Source organism: Balearica regulorum, chromosome 2 (assembly GCF_011004875.1).
Source record: "Balearica regulorum gibbericeps isolate bBalReg1 chromosome 2, bBalReg1.pri, whole genome shotgun sequence".
NCBI classification, from domain to species: Eukaryota; Metazoa; Chordata; class Aves; order Gruiformes; family Gruidae; genus Balearica; species Balearica regulorum.
The window spans coordinates 66834421-66859534 of NC_046185.1; the positions used below are offsets into that span (position 1 = coordinate 66834421).

Here is a 25114-nt window from a genome sequence, read left to right on the forward strand (position 1 = left end):
CTTGCATAGCTCTGCTGAGGAAGAAGTCAAATGTTTCTTTTAAATGGTAATCCTGATGATGAATGCACCATTGTAAGTGAAATTTTTTCTATAGTACTATGAGTCACTGATGCAGGTCATGCTTCAAATATCTGCTTTGAACCAATAGTCAATGGTACTCAACAAATCTCAGGTCACTCCTTAGCTCAAAATCGTAAGCTGGAAAGGTGCACTTAGGATCGCAGAGAGGATTGACTCTGTTCCTTGAGACTGAGGCTCCAAATCCTGCTCTTCCCCCAAAATTTAGATGTGCTCATAAGAAACAAGAAAAAGTCACCATTGCACAGTTTAGGTCTACAGTGTCATGGGAATGCACAGAATACTTAATTTAGTCACTCTATACACTGTGCTAAAAAATCTTCAGTTAATAAGTGAATGGAATTACAATTGTAAATAAATACACAGGCTGCTAAGCTTTAACAATGACATAGGTTTTAGGGTCAACATTTTTCCGATGTTATTGGAATAGCAAATATATAAAAATAGATTTAGTTTCATGATAAAACAATTCTGTATTTTTAAAATTAAATTAGCACTGCATCAAAATATCCTTCTTTCCACAACATCATAAATGTAGTTACCACTCCAGTCAGGCATGTGAAAATTACTTTCTGATGACTCCTCCAAATTCCTCCCTTCTTCTTCTGGTGTTTCATCTTCCACACTCTATGTAAGTTGTAATAAAATGTGTATATGTGCCACCACTGGTTATTAAAACATGAGACATTAACTGATGTAAGGTTGCTACTCCCCAGAGCAGTGTTTTTCAGAAGTCAGCAGATTCAGAGATTGCCTTCATTCAAAATCTGAACTAAAAGGATTCTTCAAACTCTTTAAACTTTTCCCACACTGTGAAGGGTGGAATTAAACACATTTTCCCATTAGACTAACGTATGCATATCCTCAGAAAAAAGAAAATACTTGCCTCAATCTAAAACTCTTCTATTGCCATTATTAATGCTACAACATGGTACTAATTTTCTCCTTTTAATTGGTTATCTGGTGAATTGAAACAATGATTGGTACTGGTTGAATATATTCCATATACAACATACAGAAGTTTGCAGACTAGTGTCATATTACAGTAGAAACACATATACCTACATTTCTTTTGGAGATACTTGGTTTCAAACAAACGTCTTTGATTACTGGCATAGAGAGTTATTTGTTCACTATTTCCTTTTTTTTTTCCTTCCCCCTAAAAAGCTTTACTTAATTATACTTCACTATGGTCCTTAAAAGGTTCACTTTTACTTCAAAAAGTAGCTCTGTGGAAAAAGAAATTAGCTTCTTACTAGCTCTATTTTATTACATTTCAAATCCAGAACCATAACTTTTTACTCCAGCATATGGGTATCACGGCAAACAATAAACAAACTACCGTAGCATAATGAATTGCTGTTCAGCAACTGAGCAACGGTCACTGACCGCAAGCATGCTTTTAGCAAAATCAGACCCATTATTTTGAACACTGATGAGGATATACATTAGGCTCTCCTTACAGCCACAACAAAGCAATTGTGTTTTTCCAACATAAGAATTCCCTGTAAGACAGCCATCTAGATTCTGTATTTCTTCCTGAACTATCAACAATACCATGTACTAAGCTTCCCTTCATTTTATTTACTGAAAACTACTGAAGACTAAGTGTCTTCAGCATCACTAGAGGCCTTATAGAAAAAGGATGTGGTTCCATCAATGCCTAAAATGTCCTGCAGATTCTTTACCGCAGAGACGGCATAAAAACGTATGACGAATCTCATCTGATCCTCACATCTCAAACTGCAGTGGGAAGCCTCATCCTTGTCACATATAGACAGAAATCACTTGATACGGTGCTCTCTAGAGACCCAGCAAGTAGGGGAACAAAGGATGCCAAGCTTAGAGAATCACTCTTTGAAGGAAGGGGGAAGAGTAAGTTTTGCTATGAACAAGTGTTTATTACAGCTAAGTGGTAAGTTTATCTTTCAGTAACCCGTGGGCTGAATTTGAGTCATCGCAAGGTATCTTTTAAATTCTATTATCCAGGAAGAAAACTACTTAAAGTGTTGCCAGCACTTCCAGGTTTGCTGAATGAAAACACCACAGAGAGATCCAGCCTCAACACCAGCATGGATCAGCACAACCCCGGCTTACAGTGTGCTCATCTCCACCTGTGGCAAAGTCCATGGAGGAGAAAGCTTCTCCTGCATTTTGATTTTCATTCTTTGTAAACCAGCCATCTATTACATGAGCTTACAGATTCAGCCATAGTGACTAAGGCTGTACAAAATCAAGACAAGGATAAACTTAGTGGGGGAGCTCCACCTAGCTGGCAAAATTTCTCTATTTGGCCCAGTTTAGTTTTACAGACGGTGAGAGATAGCACTTCACTGGGCAAGTTGTTTCCATACAAAAGCTCCCTGCAGAAATCACAAAGCCAAATGGGTTGATTCCCACTCAGAACTGGGGGGGGAAAAAAAAAAGTCCTCTGTGTTTCAGATTTTCAGAAGACAGAGTCGTTGAGTTGCATGTGAAGGATCAGCAACGGCTACTTTTATTAAAGAAATCAATTTTACAGACAGGTACAGAATGCCATGAGGTTAATAAGCGTTCTCCTTCCTCGACAGGTTGACTACCCAAATGACCTCCATGAAAACAGACCTGGGTCTTTTCCCGCGTGCTCCCTACCTTTTGGATTTGTTTGTTGGTTTGGAATGTGGGGTTTTTACACTATTTTAACTACAGTGTAATACAGCTATTGTCAGAAGTCATTGTTATCAGGGATGAAGCCATTTATAAGGCCAGTGGAATATGAATACTAGGACAGAAACCTAGAGCCAGCTGAATCCTGTATTATAACAGGTCAGGACAAAACCAAAAATGTAGAGGAACTTTTCCCCAAATCACAAAACTATCATGTCTGTCCTGCAACCTATCATTTCAACCCATTTCAGCTCTGGGACATGTGAGATTCTAAACATCAAAAAATGTTAATGGCTTGAAGAGGGATCCTAGGAGCCAAAAACCAGTACGTCTGACCTCCCTACACACCAAACCTGTAAAACTAGAAGAAGTGACTAAATTCTTGAAAGAAACAAAAGGGAAAGGGAAAAAGAGAGGGAAAGAGTGAGGGAGAGGGAAAGGAGGGAAGGAAGGAACAGTTCATCTGTTTTAATAATGAAGAATTGGTGACTCATGGAGTAATATTTGAACAGAACACCAGCTTTCTTACCAGCTCATAACTTCCTTAGCATTGCAGGAAGGAAGACTTAAACAGATTCTGTTGGTCCAGCATAATTAAATTTGATCAAATATGTGCTAGCCAGCTTCTTGAAAGAAAAACTCTAGTCGATGCATGAATAAATGTGCAGAGCAAGCTATCGGCAAAGCCAGCAACATAGTTGGGATAAACTGTTAGCTTCCATGCAGAGAATGTGTTTTGGGGGTTTATTTATTTTATATACATAATTTAAAGAGTCTAAATAAGTCGTTTCAAATTCTGGAGACCCCCAAAGTACTGGTGGACTCAGGGACCACAAAACCACAAAGAAACCTCTCACAGGCTTAAATTTGCTCTAACAGGTGTTCCTTCCACCACTGCACATTTGTCTGGACCTTCAAACTGAAAGGTTGAAAATCACTTGTCTAACTGTAAAATGAACACTTAAAGCTCTCAGCAAAGACCTAGCTACAGGAGATGAGAGTAACACTATGTGTACAATAAAAATAAATTCCATCCAGTAACTTGAAGAAATTACTTAAACCAGTATACATATACCAGATTTTTTTGTATTTTTAAGAGGTAAAAAGCATTTAACATTGTTGACTAATTGTAAAAAGTGATATACTTGCATGGAGCATCTTTCTTCCTTGTACGGATTATTCCCCTCGCTACCTAATTATTATGCTTTTTTTTGGAAGACAGGAGTTGGAACACCAATACTCAGAATTTTGTCATAGGCAGAAGTTTTAACCACAGAATCCCTGTTCTTGCATTCAACCTGATTCAGGAGATAGTTTCCATGGGGACAACTCCTTGATACTTTCTATCAGGTGCTGAGCAGACTGGCACTAGAAAACATGTATTTCAGCATTACCTCACTTGCTTTGTACAGGGTGTTATTTTAAAAAAAAACCAAACACAACAGTAGACAGAGTAGTTTTCTTTCACTTCCAGTGTAAGAAGTAATAAACAGTAACTTTATAAGTTTCATTTTCTCTTTTTATTATTAGACTGTGGTCCAGCAAATGCATCTGACATACTGTACATACATGCATTCACAAGACTGTCCTAGTTGTTTTATTTTTCCCTGAGCCCATAAAGTTAAGAAATACCAGTTCAGCAAAAACAACTTCCTTCATTCCTGTCTTGCTTTTTAAAGGCTTCAGGGACGAAAATAATTACTCTCCACCCCAGGACCCACTCTCACGGCTGTTACGATCAGCTGCTCTTCCACAGACAGAAGTGGCTTCTGTAAAAGTGCCTGGGAGAACTAGCGAGAGAGCTTTGACTACAGTATCGCCAAAACACAGGCAATACCCAATATTGCCTGATCTTCAATACCTCGAATTTAGACAGCATCATCTCCCATGTCTCTAAACGTCTCAAAGAAATTGGTACCTGGTTGAAAAATATACCACTAAGACAAACTCAGGGTAAAAAAGAAGCTTTGCAGAAAGGAATGAGAAGCCAAAAACCATTCTTTGACATTACCAAAGAGCACCTGAGACTACACGCCCTCAGACCACCCCGCAGATCATCATCCCCCTGCCTACTGAAAGCCTGTAAACATTCTGATATTACAATCACCCAGCAAATCAACATGTGACAGCCAACAGACCAGGCCATAGTTTTCTGCATGTTTTTTTTACATTGAATTTGAATTATTTCCATCTTTTTCTATTCAGGAACAAAGCCTTCCTTTCTTCAACTGTTACATGCACATACTACGTCCTGTGACCAAGACATCTCATCGGCTACAAACCACACTGCAGAGCGTCACAGCGACTACTCCTGATGTCAGGGCTGAGAACGTAAGGCACGCTCCCCGCATCAGGCCATAATTTCACTGACTCTGCCATCTCACCCGTGACATTGGCCCACGCTACTTTGGGAAAAGCACACCATCGTCCCCCTTCAGCCACAGGCAGTTTAAGGTCCTTCTGAACCAGAAGCAGCTACATCACCTTTGTGTTTAGTAATCTTTGGTGGACCTTCGTCCTGCTACTTTATCAATCACTGCTTTAACCTATTTATTCAAACCACCCACTGCAACAAATGCCACACTGCAATTATTTGCTTCAGGTTTTTTCCTTTACAAATATCTCCTTTTGCTTGTCTTCAAGCTTGCACCCTGAAGACTTCATTTTCCTTTACAGTTTACTGAGAAAGCAATTATTTGCTCCATGTCCTCCTCTCCACTGTTTATCCCTCTGCAGAGAGCTATCATATCCAATCCCTCTCCCCTGAAATCTATTAAGGTGAAAAACTTTTCTGTCCTTATATGAAAACCATTCCAATGATCCTTGTTCCTTTGCTCATTTTTTTTTTTCCAAATTCTACTGTATCTTCCTTTTGACAAGGTGGCCCAAAATACATGCAGCTTTCAAGATCTCCATGGATTCATATAACAGACTGTTGGGGTTTTATTTTTTTTCCCCCTTCCCTTTTTGCTCTTTCTACCCCTTCCTAACATTGTTCTGCTTGCCTTTTTGACCTCCATTGAGTACTGAGCTGACATTTTCACAGAACTATTCACAATGAGTCCAGGATCCTTCCTGAGTGATAATAGGTAATTTAGAGTGCATCACTGTGTATGTATAATTAGTTGCTTTTCTCCATGTGCATTATTTTGCATTTATCAATTCTGAATTTCATCTGCCATTTTCTCACTCAGTCACGCAGAATTGCAAGATCTTCCGCACTGCTTTACAGCCAGCTTTAGTTTTGATATCTCCGTAAGCTTTGTCATTCCCTCCATTCTACTCAGACTGCGTTTAAACATAAAAGTACAGAGACAGCTGCACTGTGTCAGATCAGTGATCCCCCTAACCAAGCATTCTGTGCAACATTGACTAAAAAAAGATGCTTAGGCAACAGCGTCAGAACACATCCCTGGAAGACTTGCCGCTCTCAACCACTCCTGAGTTTGCACGCAGTGTCTTTATAGCTACTCACTCTCGATGGCTTGCTTTTCCCTGCGGCGCTCTCCTTGGACCCAGGCAAACTTCTAGTACTTGTCATATCCTCAGGCAAAGAATTTCAGGGCTTAGAGACACATTGTGCAAAGAACCACCTCCTCTCCTTCCAAACCTGACACCCACCAGCTTCCTGTGGCACAGCAGCCACTCTCTAGTCACCCTCTAATGACACCCATGATTCGGGGGGACTTCTGGTTTTTTTGAAGACTGAGCCATTTGTTAGCTATTTCAGAACAGACTTACACTTTCTTTAGGCTTGGGCCCAAAATTTCACTATCGAGCAAAAGGACTACAACAGCCAGATGGGGCATCAACATTGTCCAATGCTTTTCTAGAAAAAAAAAAATGTAGTGGGTACTTTCTCCCTGGCATTTCATCTCCTTACGCTCATGCAAATGCAAGCTACAACAGATCAGTCAGGTTCTTGTCCCAAGAACAGCTGCAACGCTCCTACAACAGTTAATACATTTTACTGTTGCATTTCAACAATCAGTAACACATCTGTAAATAAAAAGTATATTAAGAATAGATGTGCAAAGGAAAAATGGAAGCAGAAAAAAAAATGAAGCTAAAATTTTTAGAAACATTCTTCTGTGTTGCTTTTCCACTTGGCTTTCTATTGTCTCCTCTTGGATTGGGATTTTTCCTCACCCTAAAAACAAGCTTAAGTAGCATTTTTACTGCTGGCCAGTAGAGTGAAAGTTCTGAGGACAGGAGTTATGAAGTCTACCAAAAACCACACAGGAGTAGTGGACAAAATTTACCCTATTTTTTCTATACTTTTATATACGTTGTTATTTGGGCTTTTTAAAAAGAAACTGAGATCATCCCTGTCTATGCCCTAGGGATTATTTTTTTCCTGGTCATTGTAGAAAGTCAAGATTGAAGCAAGTGAATTTTACACTTAATTCCAAGGTCAGTCACTCTGATGTGTTCCAGGACTGAGCTCCTCAGTTGTGGGCTAGCTGCAGAAGCAGTTTGTCTCTCCCATTCATTCCCCATTTCGCCAACAATGCCATTGTTCCAGTGGAATGCAGCTGTCATGAGTGGCTGTGACTGCAGAAGGTGTTCCCTCAGGCGGCTTGGGCCATCGCCATGGTGCATTGTAAAGTCTAAGACCAAAACCAAAACCTTGAACTTGTCTTGGTACTCAGCAGGGTGACAGTGCAATGAGCAGAGCTTCAGGGTGATACGCTTTCAGCAGCCTGTATTACGGAGGAGATGAATTGCTCCATTTTGCGTCAGCTTTGCAAATCTATACCATATGACTGGCTACTAAAAGTCAGTAGCCAACTAGAGCACAAGGATTCGCAGCTTCTAAAGTTATTGTGAAATTATGGGGGGGAGGGAGTGGTTCAGTATTTATACAAGCGAGAGGCACAATCTGAATTCAGGAAACTGTTTAAATATAAATAAATCTGTACAATTATGCATCCATGACTCTACTGAATCCCACACACTGTTCAGCCAAGAATTTATTTTAGCTTAATACTTAACATAACTCCTTTCTTCAGTTTTTCTTTCAAAAAGAAAACATTTACAGTTCATGTGAAAGTGTACACGCAAGCTCACATCTTTACATCTATACAATTACTATACCAGGATGCACAAATTGGTTTTGTTCGGGGTGGGTTTTGGGTTTGTTTTTTTTTATTGTTTTGGGTTTTTTTTGTTTTACAAGGGGAATTCAGGCATCACTCAGAAGTAGATGTTAACATAACCAGGTTTTGTCTACACTGCAGACTTTTGCAAACACAAGCTCGAATAAAAGTCTTTACTCCTGAGTTGCACAGCTTCAGTATGACATCTCCCATATTTTCTTCAGGTTCCTAAAAAAAAGTCTGCTATGCAATTACTCCAGCCTTTACAACCTGTAAGAGATCTTATCAAATATTAACACGACTTCTTACCTTCCATTCCTCCTGTTTCATTAGTCCTACCAAGTTCTGTCCCCAGTGACTTCCAAATCATTCATCTTGTTCTGCCACACTTGCTCAACCCAACCATCTCCACCAATAATTGGCTCAATGTCCAAATGATCACAGCCAAGAACAATCACTGAAATCAATCACCCATTTTCTAGCTTTTCCATTAGTCATCATTGACTGAGGAGATTGAAACGAAATCAGAACATACTGCAGATGGCTGCACTGGTTATTTCTACCTTTCATTACTTTTTCAGCAATGCTTCCACAACTAAAGCACCAGTAGCGTTAATTAAGTGCATCATGCACTTTTAAAGTACCAAATTAATTGAAAGAGAGCAATAAATTTATCCAAGTACATTTCTGTAAATAAATTACTGAGAACACATACAATATCAAATCACTTTGACATGCAGGATTACAAGCGCTAACATAACAGTAACCAGAGCCCACTCCCACAAAGAAAGACCATGTTGCCTTTCCTCACATCTCTGTGAGCAAAATAGAGGGGATTAGTCTTTCTTCATAGACTTCCAATCACCTTGGGGGAACAGAAAATGGAAAGCAGTCACCAGTCCTTCATGACTACTTGCTGCTCTATGGCTCTAGAGGCCTTAATAATATTAAAGGCAGACTGATTCTTTTCCTCAGAAGAAAGAGACATGATGTCTCAGGCTTGCATCTCCTTTTCAGTGTGGAAGGCTTAGCTTTGCCATGGAAGATTGAGAAAGTTGCAGACCAGTTAAGGGGGGGAGAGAAGCTCTACTCACTAGCAGAAAAGACCACCATAAGGAAAGACATGCAGAAATCTCATCATACATAAGTAGCTCTGTCCCAGTTACATGCCAGATCCCAAGGCAAACTTGTTTCTATTCATGACTGTAGTCAGTTCTGAACAACAAAGTCAATAGCAGAAGAGTGCATAATGAAAACCAAATGTCAAAAAATGTTTAGAAAAAGGCTGGATGTAGCACAAGAAAAAGCCACACTTTAGACTTAACAGGTTTCATTAGCACTTCTTCCACACGGAGACCAGCTTGAAAAAAGTAAATAAGTTTTAATAAAACCCTAGAAAGCTAACATGAAATCACTCATTTTTAATACCTAAATGAACAAAACTAGTCAATTAGGGAAACGTGAAGCAGGAAAGTCCAGAACTGGCCTATTGCGGAAGGAAGAAGACCCAAAACAGAGAATGGAAACCCTAGAGGTATAGGGCAGAAGAGAGTTTAAAGTGAAAAGAAGAACAGAAGGCAGAGAAACCAAGAAGGGCATTTTTAAGTGTGACCACAGACATAAGCTGAAGGCTGACATTAGCTGAAGGCTGACATTAGCAAACCACATTATCTTGTGCTCTTCTGCTTACAGTGTCCTACTCAAATCATGAGGTCAGCCTATTTTTGCTTCTCATGAAAAGAAAAACAAGCAAATGAGGAAAACAATACCAATTAAAAACTTTTTTAGAACATCGAACCCTCGCACACAGGATTGTTACAATCATATTCAAGAACTGTACCAAGCCACACTTTTTAGTAATTCAAATACCACACTGGATGTCAATACAATCATGCCTGTTATATTCCATCCAGATATGTTTTTCAAACTTCATTTTCTTCACTTCCATAAATGAAACATTTCTGGAAAAAAGCAACAAGAATTTACCCAAGATAAATGTTAACAAATTTGCTCCTAGACATACATCACAGAACTAATAGAATGCTTTTCTTTTTCTTGTTAAAAATACTTATCTGACACATTGAATTCTGTAAAACAGACTGGAGTGGCTTCACTGATGAAAGTATCCCAGTCTACCTGAAGTTAGAGTGCAAACCTTTCAAAAAAAAAAAGATAATCCAAAAAGTATGATTTTTTGAAAGTACTCAACAAATGTACAATATTGTCACATTAATATCAGATTTTCTTATGACCAAGTGGTGTTGCAAAAATATTTCTACTGTTGCCATTTTCAATGACCGAAACACTATCAATTACCCTGATCACAGACAGCATCACTGTAGAGGACTTCTACTCCCAGCACTGAGAATTAAGAGGTATCTGAGCCTGGGGAGACAACTATAAAGGAGACTAGTTCTTTTGATTCGTTACTGTACCCTAGAAAGCCATTATGGCTTTGTGTCACAGTCATCCTTCCCCTAAACTCTTTGTTCTCTTTTAACTTGTCTTCTATTCAAACAAGTCACTACACTGGCAGAATTACTGCCAATGCATGTGAACTGAGTCACTACATTGTTTTTGTTTAGGTTGAACCCTACCAAGATTACCTCTAACTTCCCACCTTTTTCATCCTCGTTAATTCAAGGCCTTGAGACCCAGCACTGAGAAGTGACACAGTGTTAAAGTCAGCTTTCCTTGGACCCCAGTCAAGTATCTCAACTCTAGTCTTTCTGTGGGAAGACAGTTTAGTGCACACGTAAGCACCCTGGCTATTGAAAACCTTCAAATGGCCAACTAATAAAACACTTGAATCCTGCAGGAGACCTTTAGGCATCAAAAGGCACAACGCTCATTAACAGAAAGCTCAAGATCAGTTTAATGGAAGCTTGCTAACAGTGGTTTTGTTCAAATATATGTAAAGATCTCATTTTGCCCACCGGTGGCACTGTATGATAGCGCTCCCCAAAGTTCTCTTAGAAATATCACCGGGCAGAAATCTTAAGTCAACTTTTCCTGGAAAGACAGTGTGTGACTTGACTCACCGCTTTCAGAGAGGTAGGTTAGTATGAGGGCGTGTTCATAACTAGATCCTCTCATCCTTTTCACCTGCCTCTCGACAGCTGCCAAAGGCTTGGAATTCATACTTTGGGGATGACTAGGTAGAGACAAAGGTACCAGCCACCCCACAGATGATGTTGCAGGTAATCTATCCTACCTATTGCAATGGCAGAAAGCACCAGAGGAAATTTGTCACAAATAACCAAGCTGCTCCTAGTTTCAGCTCACCTGTGCAGCCACAGGTGCTGTCTAGGAAAATTTTCCAGCAAACTACAAACCTTACAGATAAAGCAACTACAGAACCATTAAGTTTCTCTCCAAGAATGCAATTACTGAAGCAGCAAACCATTTTCCTTGAGAACTGAAGCTGGTATTACCATTAAATCTGAACTCCCGGAAGGCTGACACAGTCTCTGTATGATGTTCCAACAGACCATGTACATCAGAGAAGATTATACCTCCAAAAAACTGAAAGATTAAGAAATACTTCAACATCTCTAAGAAATTACTATGTCCAATATGCCCTAGAAAGCTGACTAGAGATTAGAAATGACAGGTATCACTATTCAACCCGCTGCGCGTTGTGAAATTTCCACTTTCTCTGGAGAAAGACAGAAATAAACCTGTCTACTCTACCAGGGCTACAAAATACATACAAAATGCCCCAAATGCACAGAACTCAGTGGAAACCCTGAATCACCAAAAAGGCTAATTCTCTTAATGGGAGAATATTTTTTTTAATTCCATCGATATAAAAGCGCAAGACAAGAAAAATGTAACATCCAGTACTTTATAACCTATAATTTAAGCAAACCAATCAAATTTCAGATGTTGACCTACAAAATAAAGAACAAAAATACCACGCACAAGAAAACAATTAAGATGACTGGATTTCCTGAAACCCCAAGCAATATAAGTTACAATAAGTAAATCTGCCATTTACACTTACTTTGTCATCGCTCTGCAAAGACTCTTAGGAAAAAAAAAAAAAAACACAACCCACCCTAAGTGCAAGGAATGAGAGGCATGAGATAGCCAATAACTGTGATGTTCCCCTGCCCAGAAAGCTTACAATCAAGTAGGAATTTCATTATCATGCTATTTAGCAATAGTTTAAGTACTAGAAATGGACTTCTTTTTCCAGAGTTGTTTTTCAATATGTTGTTTAGCCAGTCAAGCAGGCCCATCTTTGAACCTAGCCCTACACATTTAGGATGCAACCGGGAAGCCTGGACAGGAGAACCAAACATGCTGCCTACGCTTTCACCAGAAGAGATTACTGCGGCATCTAGCACTGCTGTGAACACACCCAGCGGTATTACCATCCAGACTGACCCCAGCATTTGTCTACCCACCTTAATCCAAGAGATACCATGTACTCACAAGTTGTCCCAATGCCTAAAGCAACAGGCAGGTACCTTCTTTCAAACATCACTGCATTAGGTGAAAGCATTATTGCCACATAATATTGTCATTACCTATGTGCCATAGATAACCAAGTCAAAACCTCTGCCAGCAAGAGAGATGGTACAAATCCTCCCTAGCATGCTTCAAGCAAAATTAGTACAGTTCACCCAGCGCTCACTTATCCAACATTAACTCAAGAGCTGTGGGGGCGGTAACTCTGGCAGAGGAAAGGCAGCAAATAGCTGGGGGAAAGAGTTGCATCTTCAGCCAGCGCAGCTGCTCGCAGAATGAAGGATCATGCTACACCCCTGGCCCTGAGGGGCCTAATAAGTACTGATGACATCGGGACCAGCCATCACAGCCACTTCTACACAGCAGACAAGTGGCTAGAGCACTTGCCTAGGCCACAAGAGTGACACTCACTTCCCTCCCAGACCTAAAGGGAGCCAGACCAGCATGGCTTACTTCCTTGGAGATTGTTGCAGATGAGCCTATGAGACACCCGTTGTGTAGCAAGGAATACATTGCCTGCATTTTTAATGACCAGCTAAGCTACATATGAATTCCCTCAAAAACCTCTGCCCAGAATCTGGATCTCAGACTAGAAAGAGTACAGCAGGACCGCTGTTGTTACCATTTCTGCTGTGCGCTCCATCTCTGCGACACATGGGCTCGGACCACTGCACAGCAACTACTGAATTACCAACTCACAGTCAGCACTTGAAGACAAACAATGATTTAAAACACATGGCTGCGAACCACCAAAGCTTGTGACTCGCTAGCCAGGTGAGAGGAGAGGGGGGACAAGGTGGCATCACCTGCCACCTGAAAGGAGCTCACCCCTCCTACGAGGAGGGGTGCCCCTCAGCACGCAGCTCCCCTACTCAGCAGGGTGAGACACAGGCGCCGGAGGGGAGCTCCTGAGGCTGCTCCCCTTCCAGCCGAGAGGAACCTCGCACACCACTGCAGACACGTCCTTCCACAGCACCGTGCCTTCACCCCGGCCTGCCCCAAAAAACCTACTGCCGTAGTAGCAGGGAAGTAATTAGAAAGTACGTAACTAAGACCCACACAGCGAGCCGTGCCGCGCTGTCACCTCAGCAAGAGGAGGGGGCAGCAGCTACGTGAGAGCAGCGACAAAGCGCGACCCGGGTGCAGGCCCAACCCGCCGCTCCCAGCCGGGGCCTGCCCGCAGCCCCCGGGGCGCTCCTCTCCTCCTCCCCCCAGCCAGGCCGTGGGCCCGGCGGAGCGAAGCGCGGAGAGACGAGGGCAGCGCCGGGCCCGGCGGAGCGAAGCGCGGAGAGACGAGGGCAGCGCCGGGCCCGGAGCGCCCCCCCCTCCCTCCCGCGGCGCCGCCCAGCTCGAGGAAACGAGGCTGCGGTCGCCACGGCAACAGGGCCGGCCGGCCGCTCCCCGGGGAACGGGAGCAGCAGCAGCGCCGCCGCGGCCCTCACTCACTCGCCCGCCCCTGGCACCCGCCGCCGGAAGTTTATTTATAGATTGGCCGGATACGTGCTGACGTCACGGAGCGCACCGCCCCCGTGCGTCAGCGTAAGGCGTACGTAATGGGAACGTGACACACGCACGGCGCGAGCTATTTATAGCTGGAGAAGGCGGAGAGGGGAAAAAAAAAGAAAAAAAAAAAAAAGAAAAGAAAAGGAGGCGCGCAGCTCTCCGGCCGTTTGTTTGCCATCCGCACGCGCTGGGGGGCGGGGCCGCGCGCACGGCGTAGGCGCCGTCAGGTGACGGGCCGGCCCCGGCCCCGCCCCCGCCGCCAGCGGGGGAAGCCGGGCAGCGCGCGGCCTGGCCGGCGGCGGTAGCAGCGCGTGATGGGCGCGGGCCGGCCGCCGGCGTCCTTCCCCGGCGGGCTGGCGGCGCGGTGCGGGGCCGGGGCGCCGAGCGGGGGATTCCCCCTCCTACCCTACCCCCATCCCCGGGAAAAACCCCACGGAAAATAAAAGCGTAAGACCCGGGCTTCCGGGAAACGGAGTCGCCGCCCGAGCCCGGCGGTGCCGCTCTGCCCCCAGAGCCCCGGCCGGGCCCGCTCCTTCCGCGGGGCGCGTGGGCCGAGCAGCCGAGCCCGGCGGCCTCACGGCAGCTTCAAAACGCTTCTTTCCCCCCCGCGCCCCGGCGGCCCCCACGCGTGGGAGGAGCGGGTCCCCGCCGCGGAGGGTGACGCGTGGCAGTCGCGGGAGGTCTGCGGACTCCCTGTAGCCACAGTGCCGAGCTGTCCGAACTGGCGGCGGCCGCCCGGGTGCCCCTGGGGCGGGGCCGCCTCGGTGACGGCCGCTTAACGCAGCGCTGAGTCTCGTCTCCTTGCCCTGTCCCGAAAGTCGTAAAGAGGCCGCTCTTGAGTTTCCCCCCCGCCCCGAGCACAAGCAAGGCGCAGGAGAACCTGCTGCCCGGGACGGCGCTGCTCGTTGCCAGCCGTCGCCCTGCCGTGATGCCCGTTCGAACGAGCCGCTCGAGCACGGGACGTGGAGCGGCACGGCCCGTTGGCCGCCACCGGCTGGTCTGTCCCCGGGAAACCTCTTCGTTAGAGCGCAGCCCTCCCCGCCTGGGAGCCGGGCCAGGGGCCGGCCGGGGTCACCGGCCTGGGGGGGGGGGGGGGAGGCGGGGGTGCCCCGGCGGTCCCGGCAGCGGCGCGGGGACACCTGTTGGCGCCGCCGCCGTCGTCACGCGGCGCTCAGCTGGGCGGGCGCGCGGCGGGCCGGGCTCCAAGCCCGCCGGCGCCGTCACGGGACCGGGCGCGCGTGCCGCGCTCGCCGTCACCTGCCCGCGTCCCCCGGGGGGGGCAGCAGCTGCGGGAGCCTCTCGTGCCCGAAGTCTTCACCCCCGCGTAAAGTCCCGTCACACTCACAAACTCCTCAGAAACGGCGGAATGAAGAGTTTCGGGGGGGGGGGGGGGGGGGGGGGCGCAACAAAACCCAACAAACAAAACCCAACCCCACCACAACCTCCGCGAAATTGGGGGGAAAAGGGGTTTATAGCAAATACCCCTGGCATTCTGTGGCTCCGGGCTTGGGAATTACAGGGAACCACTGGAGAGAGTCCAGCGGAGGGCTATGAGGATGATGAGGGGACTGGAGCATCTCTTGTCTGAGGAAAGGCTGAGGGAGCCGGGTCTGTTTAGCCTGGAGAAGAGAAGACTGGGAGAGGATCTCATCAATGCTGATAAATATCTAAAGGGTGGGTGCCTAGAGGGTGGGGCCAGCCTCTTTTCAGTGGTGCCCAGGGACAGGACAAGGGGAAACGGGCACAATCTGGGACACAGGAAGTTCCATCTGAACATGAGGAAAAACTTCTTCACTGTGAGGGTGACCGAGCACTGGAACAGGCTGCCCAGGGAGGTTGTGGAGTCTCCTTCTCTGGAGATATTCCAAATCCGCTTGGACACAATCCTGTGCAACCTGCTCTAGGTGATCCTACTGTAGCAGGGGGGTTGGACCAGATGATCTCCAGAGGTCCCTTCCAACCCCCGCCGTGCTGTGATTCTGTGATTCTGTGAATAACCAGTTCCTTAATCCTGATTGGCTTTCACTGCTAGCCATGCATGACATGATGAATAGAAGCAAGTGGATTTCACTTGGAAGCTGGGAAGCGACAGCAGTTCAGCTGGTGAAGTTTAAAAATCGAAAAAAAGCAGTGCATTCCTTGTGCACTTATCAGCACAAATGAAAAATTAATGGAATTTAATGGAGTATGCTGATGTGACACAAAATCTGCAGGTAATGTGGGGCCCTCTAGAAATGTTTGTAATACAGCGAAGCAATTAAAAAGCTAATTGAACAGCCCGAAATGACATAATTTTAATAAAAGCCTATTTAGGATATTGTTTGGGGTTCTTGTCATTAGAAAGAAAGTACCATGCTAGGAGAAGCTATAAGGAATGATAAAAAGGTGAAACTCGGCAGTGTTATGTATCCACTGAAAACAGGGTACCCTATTCCTTGTCTTTAAGAAGAGCAGCTTACAAAATAAAGGGAATTGCCTAAACTCTTATGGGTACAACTACTGCGAATTTAAACTCCTATTTCATAACAACAAAAACAATAAAGCAGGGAAATATAATAGGAAAAGATATCTAATTCAGAACAGAAGGCAGGAAGCTTTTTTTCCCCCTTGCATGGAACCACAAATGCACGGAATGATCAGTGGGGAATTTTGGTAGGGTGAAAACACCAGAGTTATTCTAACACTCAGCACGTGAAAGTGTTGGTGAAGGAAAGAGAAAATGGGAATGAAATTTGTTCGTTAAATTGCCCAGAACTTCTAATTATGCTTTAGTTTCTATTGCCAAATATAACTGCAACATGACAAAGCTTTTGCCTCATCATCCCCAACAAATGTCTTATAAAAATACAAAACATATCCTAGTAAAAAATAGGAGATTGTTCAAACGTCAGTCCTCTTGCTGCACGATGTTCCATTCCCTTCCTGTTAGGCAGAGTATTGAAATCAGCCAAAACTATGCAGAACGATGCTGACTTTAGTCTTTGCAAAGAAATTTGTTGGTCTTTTCTTTCGGGGTCGCAGGAATTAGAGAGAATCTATTATGACTTTGCTACTTTGAAAATGGGGAGGTCCTTTTACTAGAAAAAAAAGATGCACCTCCTGCTACAGCGGCGAGTGGCTTCAGTGATTTGCAATTCCACTGCAGGGCTTCCTGTTTGCCTTTGCAAAGTTCCAACACCCAAAGGAGGGTAACTTCAGCGAGCAGAAGATGAGGCATGGAATCTCTTTTCTCTGTCATTCTCCGCCTTGTCTCCATCACTGAGACACATAGCCTTTCCGTAATTTTTGGATCACGGCTCTAGGTGCCCCAGAAGCAGCGATGGTTGTTTTCTAAAACTGTATTTAGATGGGTTTGACTATCACTTCTTGATGTTTTGAGGTTTTGCTGTTCAAACCATGTGGCCGTCTCATATAGCACTCCACCTGCAAGTTTTTGCATAGCATACAATTATAAACAGGTGAGACTGTCAAGTTCCTCGCCTCTGAAACAGGAGGGAACAAAGTCAGGAATTCAGCTTCTCTTTTGGTTTAACTTTCAAGATCGACTTTCCAAGACACATTTCAAAGCTCAAATGCTTTCCTAAAGAGTGTGAGGCAACAGCATCCTCTCTTGCCTTTCTCACAGCTTCTCCTGCAGAAATAGCAGCAGGCTCCTCCTCTTTGGTAGAAGAGGAACAGCCCAGGCTTCCCTGAACTGCTCCGACAGCAGCACACCTGCGCTCAGCGCACTTTGCTCCTTTTGTTTGTAAGTTTGTTTTGGCACTGCTCGCTCAGCCATCCCCAGAGGGCTGCACAGAGGAACACGCGTAACGCAGCTCCAGGTAGGACATTTCCAGCCCGCTATGGGCTTGGGCAGCCGTGACTTCCCAGTTTCACTCAAGTTGGGATTTCAAGATGATTTTCACAACCCCAAAGACTAGACTCTGAGCTCATCACCCTACTCCCGGAGCTAGGGCCATACATACAGGCCTAGAGTGCAGACACTGTGGTCTGGTCTTTCATATACAGTGCAGGGGTGGGGAACGGAGCTGATTTCATCAGCTCACTCTAACAGTGTATCTCAGCTGATTCACAGATGCCAGAAGTTTTTAGTCATAATTGAAGAAAGCTGATGCTTAAACTCTCTTAACCTGTGACGTGATACTAGAGCCCACTTCTGATCGTAAGATGTGATAAGCTTGAAAGAAATAGCCCAGATCATCTCAGGTAAATTATTCATTTCTTTATTTAAGAAAAAGAAAGGAATCATTACCATTGAGAGGTCTGAGACCTTGTGCATTAGTAAGACATAAACAATAATAGTCATTAGTTTTCATTTCTGTGCCTTTATTTCCTAAATCCCTTGTTGCGATTTTACAGATGGGGAAACGAAGCGTGCGGAGGTAGATGGCGTTATACAAAGGCACAAGCCAGGACACAGACGAAGCAAAAAGCAAAACCTGGACAGTCAGTTGCCTTGGCATCTGGACTCTCCCGCTGTCCCCTCCTCGAACCCCTCATCCTACCCCAGCTGAGCAACTGCTGCCTGATGGCTCCTGGAAATGGCCGGTTCAGATAGCACAGTAGCAAGAAGGGAGAGAAATGGACAGGGAAAGAGTAGGATGGAAAGAAGATGCAGTCCAAGAAAAGATGAGAGGGACAGTAAATGAAACACAATGCCTGTGAACATAGGTAAACGGTTTAGGGATCGCTAGGAGTAAAACAAAGAGGGTAACCAGAAAGACAAGGTAGTAAGAACAGATGGAATTTAAAAGGTTCTGTCTGCTTGTAGAAGGACGTTAGGAAAAGTAAACAAATGACAAGTTGATGCTTTTGAGGAGCTATCCTTTGTCAACACGAACAGAAAGTATAAGTCTGCCAGAGCAGCAATGCCTGCTGAACAAGCCTAAATGATTATCTGATATGAATTGTATTTTCTTTACAATGATACAATTGCATTTGCATAGAACTCCATGTGGTAAGTAAAGTAGGGATTGACAATCCAGGCAAGAATTAAATTTAGAAATAAAGGACTCAGAAGGAAGCCATGGGAAAAGAACTTACAAAATAATAATGATAATTGCTATTATTTTATTAATTGTAAGGTAGAGGGGGAAAATATTAACTTTTGGGGTTTATAAACCAGCCCCACGGCCTTGATCCTTCATTAAAATCCAGCTCTCTGTAGTAAGCGTTACAGTCTTCGAGATCTTTGCCTAGGATAAGATGAGCTTGAGCTTTTTTTTCCCCTTCTCTCTCTCATTTTTCTTTAAGTGAACACAATCAAATAAGATTGTCCTTATGAAAGAATCGAGGCCAATGCAAAATGTAGTTCTTGTGTATCCATGATAAATCTAGTTTAAAGCGGCTTCATTATTACATAATTAATGTACTTAAATTAAGATCCCTCTGAATGCTTCTTCATCTCCTTATTTAATAATCTGCTATGCTTGCATGTCTGAACCTTGTCTGGTCCTGGCTTCTCCCGTTCCTAATCAGCTCTTACGTGGGCAGTAGGAATTATACTCTCAACAGCCTCTCTGCTTAATACGATCACGGTTTGGTCTGTGGGTTTGTCTGAAAGGCAGCCGTTCCTTTTGTTAATATGTGACCTCCTTTACTTTTAATTTTGGATCTTCTTGAGCAAGAAAGAATCGCCTATTGTCTTATAAGCCAGGCAAAGTGAACAGGCTGAGTCAGTCCAGGAATATTCAAGCCTCCCCATCTGTGGTATTGCAGAATTCCATGGCAATTCCACCAGTTGGTGGAGCTTCTGTCTGGGAAAACAGAGCTATTGTGAACAAAGCATACTGCGCATATTTCTAACATTCATAAAAGACTGGGTTTGAATCATTTGAATCTTTCTCAAAATTTCTTCCTTTGGGGCAAAAATTTCCAATGCATGGCCCCGATCCAATGATAGTAATTTGGAAAATCTGAGCATAAACCACCCAACCATTTCTTTAACTAGTTTGAAAAAGAAAATATAAACTTTTGACTGTAAAAGTATGACAGCAGGCTAGATTAGACTGGGACTTCATTTAGTCAAGACTAGGACTCAGTTTTGGCAGGGGGTACCCTGCCGAACACACCACCAAAGGCTAAAATAGGCCTTTCCCTCTTCCCCGTCATGACCTCTGTATGACAAGGGCACCTTTCAAGCAAAGGTGGCGGGATGAGTTCCTCTTTCAGTTTTGAAACTCAGCGGTGATAAATTGGGTGTTCTGAGTACCTATTGTAGCACGCTACCTTGCGTACAGAAACTTGCTGGCCTAACCACGTAAGGCAGCCAAGGCAGAGCTGCTGTTCCAGGCTATCCAAACTCAGCTAGCTGTCATTTTGACCAGGATCACATCCTGTTTTCAAGACTTTAGTCACCTTGATCATCACCAGAACCTGTGACATTTATTTTCTGAGTGACAGGATACCTCTGAAGGGTAGGATTCTAACTCAGACCTAAATCCAAAGAGGTTTTAGGTGACCAAATTAAAAACTGCAGTGTTTTCTTTAGTGCCCCATCCCCAGAAAGAAATCCAGAAATCCAAATTAATCATCTAACTCTTCGCATGTTTGCAGGATGAGAAAAAAGTACAAAACAGACTACCGTAACAAGTTGACAGGGGGCACATCCCAAATCCCACCCCTCTGGAGCAAGGATGCGTAGCTTAGGAGCGTAGGAAGTCTCAGGGTATCAGAACCCTATCTTGAAGATGCCCACCTATGAGCTTTTTCAAAGGCACAGCTGGAAGAAGATGGGTGCTACCTTCCGTTGTCTCTGTGGCTTTGTCAAATACAGGACTCCCTAGAAAACAGAAGATGTGGGATTCAGCTCCTTTCTCTGCTTAAAGAGACTCGAATCCACAACGACCGTTATCAGAGAGAATGGCCTCATCACCAGGTTATTGGCTGTCTGGGAAGGTATGGAGGGGAAAGGGAGCTTTTACTATAGAAACCATGCTCCATAGGAAGGGATTAATCAGGCAAGAAAGTAAGTTCAGGTAAGGCCATGGCAGTATTTTTACACTATAGGTGTTTAACATAAAATAAGCCGTCTTTGGAGCAGGAATGGATAGGCAGATCTCCTCCTTTCCAGCAGACAGCCTGAAGCACTGCACTACAACGCTCACACACAAGCCTGAAAGCAGTTTCACCACTTCAAACAGGTGGGTGAGATGCCACCCAGAATGATGCAGGGATTACAGCAGTCTCCTGGGAGGTGGGGAATGTAGGCGGACTCTCCCCATCCCCACCCTTGCCCCCCTGCCCCAGACAAACTATGTGAATCTGGATGTCCTGTTTTCTGTGCAAGTCCTGAAACTACTGAGCTATCGTGTAATTTGGGTGCACCGACTCCTCTTTTGGGGGTTTCGTAGAAGGTGCCATGTAGGCACAGGTGGCATGTAGGTTTCTACATCCTGGAGGAAGATTGGGGAATTTGTAGGTAATACAGGGGAATACTCTTTGAGTAGGAGATTGCACCGGATGACCTTCCAAAGAGCACCTTTATGGCCCTACTGAATTTAGGTGGCTCCAGATAGATGGCAGCTGGTGAGGATTTCTGGATCGTGGTTTTTTTGAGTTGGGTATTTAAAGTCTGCAGTAAAAGCCTAAAACCAGTGAAATTTTCATTGCCTTGGTCCCAGAAATTTGCGGCCTAAAGACTGGCCTGGACTGTATAAGCTCCGGTGTTGGAGAAGTCAACTGCAAATTCTGATGAGTTGTCATCAAGTGATTTGGCCATAAATGCAAACGCATGGCTGGGCACGGGAAGTGAACCCCTCAGCCTCTCCATGCTGTTTGCTCCCAGTGTCCCCGCGTAACCTTCAGTCTCCCCAGCTACGGCATCACCCGGCAAATATCCCTCAACAACCTTCCCTAGCTCCTGGAGCTTTATTTCTCTCAAGGCCTCCCTCACATTCCCACAGGCTTCCTCCTCTCATTGCACAGAGCTCCAGTGCTTGGTGGGATTATCCTGAGTTACCCAATAAGCCCCGGCAACACCATCCTTCAGGCCCTCACTCCTGCACCACCACTTCCAGCGAAATCAAGCCGACGTGTACACGCCAGTTAGACAATTTGCCTCGTGTTGTTCCTGTCCCCTTATCTCCGCCTCCGCCCCGGTGTTTATCCTTAGGTTGGGAGCTCCTTGCATGAAGGACTTCCTTTTCGCTGCTTCAGAAGCACGCAGCGTACAGCGAGTGACCTCTCATTTCATAAATAACTGCAAAATAGCAGGCCGTGCTCTCCCCAGAGGAAACTGCTGCCTTCAGTCGGGCAGCGAGCGAACGCCTGGCTCCCTGCGCAGCACCAGCATCTCCCCGAAGCACATCGCACTCTCAACGGCACTTTCTAACTATTTTCTCCAAATATCCCATTTCCTGTGTAGCGGTTCTTTAAATAGCACCTTGAATATTATTTTAAAAGCTTTCAAAACACTCTTGCCGCCGGTTTTGGATTTGAGGTGGGTTTTGTTGGTTGGGGTTTTTTTTTAGCCTTCTTACATGACGATATTTTCACGTCGTGGGAGACAGGAACAGCTCGAGGAAGCTGCGAAGTTGCACGGAGTATGTGGCAGGGAAGGGGGGGGAGGGGGGAGCAATACGGTTTCTAGGACCGTCCACCTGGTTCCGAGGTTTTGTGTTTGCACACACTCTCCGTGGGAGTTTCGGGATAACGCTGGGGACTTTATACCCCGGGGGTAGCCCGCCCGGAGGGGGTGAGGGGGCCGGCCCCGGGCGGCGGAGTCCCTTTCCCAGCAGAGAGGCCGAGATGCAGAGGAGAAATGACAGCATGGAAAGCGGAGTATTTTTATCAGGGCCGGTGCCCGGGGTGAGCGGCGGGCGGAAAGTGCCACCCTTTCTCCTCCCCTGCCCTCAGCCGCCCACGCCGGCAGCGGCATCAAAGGGAATCTCCCTTCTCGCGGCGTGTCAGCACCGGGGATGAGCGCACCGGCCCGTCATGGCATTTTCGCTTCTCCCGGCGCTTACTCAACAGGCGGGGGGGGGTGGAGGGGGGGGGGGGGTTAGTTTGGAGGGGGGGAGGGGGGAGGACTCCCAACCAGCCGCCGCTTCTGCCATGAGGTCACCGCCGCGCTATGCGCGCCCGCCGCCGCCCCTGCTTCGCTCCGTTGCGTCAGGCAGGGGGTATCCCCGCCGCGGCCGAGCGGGGCATCCCCGCCGCGGAAACACCCCGCGCTTCCACGCGTGTCCCGCGCTAGCGGGGCGGGGGGATCCTAGCCCCAGCCCCTCCGCCGCTCCCCCGCAGCGGGCGTTTGGCCGCCGCTCGGGAACGTCAAGCGGTTCGCCGGGGGAGGGCAGGGATGGGATGGGGAGGGCAAGCAGCGCACGCTGCAGCGAGGGAATCGCCCCGAGGCGGCGGCCCGGCCACGCTGAGGGGGAGCCCAGCCAAGCGCGGCCCGGAGAGACTTTTTTTTGCGGGGAGGAGAGCGGAGGCCGGCGCCCTCCGCCAGCGGCCGGCTGAGGCTTTCCCCCTCCGGAGAGTCGCGGGGGTCAGCCGAAGGAGGGGGGGTGGGGGGGTGGTGCACGGGGGGGGGGGGGGAAGGGGGGCTGCGTGGGCGCATCGGGGTCCCCGCGGGCGGGCGGTCCCCGCGGGCCGGCACTCCACCCCCTGCGCAGAGGAAGCCGGGCGGGGGCGCGTCCCCACGACAATGGGACTCGCCGGCGCTATAAATACCCGCCCGCATCTATATTTGGTTTGGCCGGATCACAACCGGGGGGGCCCAAAAATAGCCCCGCGCGCGCGCCCGCTCCCGCCCGCCCTGCCGCCGCCGCCGCTGCCGCTCAATGGGCTCCGGCTCCGCCCCCTCCCCCGCGCGATCCCGATCGCCCTGCACGGGGCCCGGCGGCTAAATTTAGCAACGCCGCTTGCGTCAATGACGCGGTTGCCGTGCGTCAGCCCGTTACGTCCCGCCCCTCGGAACGGGGCCCGCCGCGTCCTGTGCGTGGATTGGCCGCGGCGGCACGAGGATGGCGTTCCGCCGTGACGTGGAGGCGCTGATTGGCCCCGCCGGGAGCTGGCTGCGTCCGGAGGGGAAGTGTCGCCGCGCGGGGAGCCCGGCGGCCGGCGGGTTCCCCCGCGGGGGGAGCGGGGGCCTGGCAGCGGCGCCGGCCCAGGAGGGAGGCCCCGGCGCCCGCGGAGGGACGGCGCGCACCGCCGGCCTCGCCGCCTCGGGAGGGGGATCCCAGGGCCGGTCGCGGCCAGCGCGCCGCACCGCCGGTCCGTGGCGTCCGCCGAAGCCCGCGCCGGCCCCGGCGTCCTCTCGCCGCCGCCCGAGGCGGGAGCGTGTTCTGCGGCGGAGCCGGCACCGGGCTGGTGGAGCGAGAGGCGGCGAGCCCCGAGTGGGCAAAGCGAAAGTGCCGCCTCCGCCGGTCCCTCCTCCTCGGGGCGGCGGGCGTGCGCCAAGCGGGGCGCCTCGCTCGCCCCCGGCCCCGCGGCGTCCCGGCCCCCCCGTCGGTTGAACTCGTGTCGCAGGGTCCCTCCGTACGAAGCACAAGCACAGCAAACGGCCACAACGGCCGCAATGACAATAGCAAACGGCTCCGGCTGCCGGCAGCGGAAGTAAACACGGCACCGGGCACGGCGGCGGGCGGCTGCTGTCAGCGGGAGGCGGCGGAGGACCCAGCCGCCGCAGGCCCGGTGCCCCAGGCAGACACACAGACACCGACACACAGCCAGACACACGCAGGCGGGAGCCCGGGGTTTCTCAGGGCCGCTCGCCCCAGTGCCCGCTCAGAGCGGCAGCACCTTCCACAACCTGCGCTTTGCTCCTGCGCGGCGGAAAGTTTCAAAAGAAAAAAAAAAAAAAAAGAGGGAGGAAAAAATAACAAAAAAAGGAAAAAAAAAAAGAAAATGAGAAGGAAAAAAATAAAAAAGGAGGGAAAAGAAAAAAAAAGGAGGGAAAAGGAAAAAAAAGGAAAATCCTTTAATAATTCCTCCTGAAAGTACCACTAATTAACCAAAGTTCTTCCCCTCTTGAACCACTCCAGTAAAGAGTTGCTGCGTTTGCAGAACAACGCAACACGATCGCTGTTGTTGTTGTTAAAATAACAATACTAATAATGCTATAATAATATAATAAATATAATAATATAATAATAATAATAATATGATTTTAATGCGTCTCGGGAGTGACTCGCCAGGCAGTCGCGGGCAGCCGGCCCCGAGGCGGCCGGCCGGCCACCCCGTCCCGCTGCCGGCGGAGCGGCCACCTCACCGGCGCTGCGCGGCTCGGCGCTGCACGGCTCGGCACGGCTCTGCACGGCACGGCGCGGTGCGGCGGGAGCGCGGCGCACACACTGGGGCGGGGAGGGGGG

The 25114-nt window shown here is 47.3% G+C and overlaps 1 long non-coding RNA gene across 1 annotated transcript in view; it reads right to left on the reverse strand.

Annotated features, from left to right (window-relative positions):
• The window catches only part of LOC142600417 (uncharacterized), a 35491-nt gene extending 21729 nt beyond the window's left edge, over positions 1-13762 (reverse strand). Inside the window, exon 1 of the long non-coding RNA XR_012833888.1 lies at positions 13384-13762. This is a non-coding gene — a long non-coding RNA (uncharacterized LOC142600417). The remainder of the gene's footprint in view (positions 1-13383) is intronic.
• Between the last annotated feature and the right edge of the window lie 11352 nt (positions 13763-25114).